The following is a 2,494-nucleotide window of genomic DNA, read 5'->3' on the forward strand; positions in this document are numbered from 1 at the left end:
GTAACAAGACTGCCCATGGAAGAAAATGGTGCCCACTTCCTGCAACTGCAGTGCTAAGGCTGAAACCCAAGCAGAAACATTACACCTGTGTTGGTATCTCCACTCAAAGAGGTCTGCCAAAAACTGAAGCACCTATCCAGAATAACTATTTTTGTTCCAGTACCTGAAAATCACTCTAGCATCCATCCCTACCAGTGGATGTCATAGCTGCAAGTGGACCCAGCTGGAAGAAATCTTCAGACGATTTGCTCTGTTACAGGATGAGTTTCACAGGTGGTGGAGGGCCTGGGAATGTGAGAGGGAGGTAATAAGTGGTATTGTGTGCTGTCCCAGACTGACCAACAGCCCTGTCTTGAGGCTGTACAAGGGAATCTAACCTCAAACTTTCTGACACTAGTAAATCATGAGATAAGGAGATTGCACAATTTTCTCTACATGAAGACTCTTCTCCTGAAGTGTCTCTACACCACAGATACTGTGCTCTGGGCATGCACAATGAAAGTCAAAGTAATAATGGACAGGATCCAGGAAACCCCAACCATTCAATTCCATCACTTGTGTGAGAAACAGTAGCTTCAGAAAAAGATGTAATTGGAGATTCATTACTGTGAGCCACCAAAGCACCAATTTCTCATCCAGATTTTTCTCTAGAGAAGTTTACTGCCTACCAACAGATTGCATTCACAATGTCACTGTGAGGCTGCCGAGCCTGCTGAACCCTACAAATTACCATCTGCTTCAATACCATTCTATATAGGGTCTGTGGCAAGACAACTCTGAACACTCAGAAAAGATTGTATATTCCTCAGAGCAATACCAAATCCTCTGGAGCACAGGTAATATTCTCCTCTGTCCTCCCAGGCCGACGTAGGAGTTTAGGAAAGAGGAGTCAAATTGAAAGATGGATGCCGGGCTGCGCAGCTGATGCCATACTCAAGGTTTGGCTTCCACGGTCGTGGACCTGTCTTTGGAAGCTGGTTATGTTGTGAGCTTGTGAGACTCACCTGACAAAGTGGCGCAGAAGTTTGCTCACTAAATAAGCTGTCCCGACCTATGTGGAGAGCATTAAATTAGATTTAGTGGGGAAGGGGACTTTGAACAAAGGGGGAAAACTAGGGGCTGCTAATATGTTAGAAACCAACACAGAAACAGCTGTGGAATGCCTCGATGGCACTGGGGTGTGTTCATCTGAAGAGGTGAGACAGTCTGTAGTGCAGGTGAAGTGCCCATGCAGCGATGCTCACAGCATTGGTAACAGCAACAGCTGGAAACCACTGTGCAGCTGGGACACTGTGGTCTAATCACTGTCACTGAGATGTGGAGGGAAAAATTGCGTGGCTGGAGCACTGCATCAGTGGCTATAAACTGCTCAGAAGGGACAGGCAAGGAAGGAGGAGCGGGCAGCAGTGGGGATCGTGTTACCCCCTGTGTGGAAAATGGATGAACTACAGCGAGCTGCCATGGAAAACCAGCAATGAGCATGTGAAATGGGTAACATTTATAGGTAAAAACTGGGGTCAAGCCAACCAGGGAAATCTCATGGTTGATGTTTACTACAGGCCACCAGATCTAGGGGAGGATGTTAATGAAGTTTTTACTTCAGCTCAGGAAGATTCACACTCCAAGCTCTGATCCCATGGGGGGCTTCAACTGCTCTAACATCTACTGGAAAAGTACACAGCAAGCTGTAAGCAGGCCAGGAGACTCCCAGAATGTTTTGAGGATAATTTATTAATCCAGGTGATAGCCCAACCAGAGGAGAAGCATTACCACACTTGCTATTTGCTAGCACAGATGATGTAACTCGAGATGCCAAAATTGGTGTCAGCCTGGCCTGATTGAATTGAATTTGATTGAATTTACAGTCTTGAGGGATATGGGCCAGATGAAGGAAAGCAAAATTTTGAGGAACTAGTGCACTGAGAGCCTGGGAAATTGCCCTCAGGGGATAAAGTAAAAATTGCTGTCACCTCCTTAAGGACATTCTTCTCAGAGTGCAAAAGGTCTTGTTTTCCTGTAGGTAACCGGGAAAGGAAGGCAGGAGGCCAGCACAACTCGTTCGGCCTCCCAGCTAAAGACAGAAGTGCAAAGAACAGATACCCATCCTAGGAAGAATATGGATACTGTCTGGATGTATGGAGAAGGGAACAGGAAAGCTGATGCACAGTTGGAGCTGCAGTTGCCAGGGATTCAAAGACTACTAAGGGCTTCTATGGGTATGTTGGATAGAAAAGGAAGATTAAGGAAAATATGCCTCCTCAATAAATAAGACAGGCTATCAATGTGAAGAAGCTGAGTAACTCAGCAATTATTTTAGCTTTAGTTTTAAATGTTAAACTGTCTTCCAACATTTCTAAAGCTCCTGAACCTCAAGACAGGAACTGGGGCAATGAAGTTAAACTTTGGGACCAGCAGAGGAACCTGAACATGAGTAAGTCCATGGCATTCAATGAGAAGTAACCCTTCAGGACATGAAACCTACTTTGCTCTAGCT

Source organism: Onychostruthus taczanowskii, unplaced genomic scaffold, assembly GCF_017590055.1.
Source record: "Onychostruthus taczanowskii isolate IOZ18803 unplaced genomic scaffold, ASM1759005v1 scaffold189, whole genome shotgun sequence".
NCBI classification, from domain to species: domain Eukaryota; kingdom Metazoa; phylum Chordata; class Aves; order Passeriformes; family Passeridae; genus Onychostruthus; species Onychostruthus taczanowskii.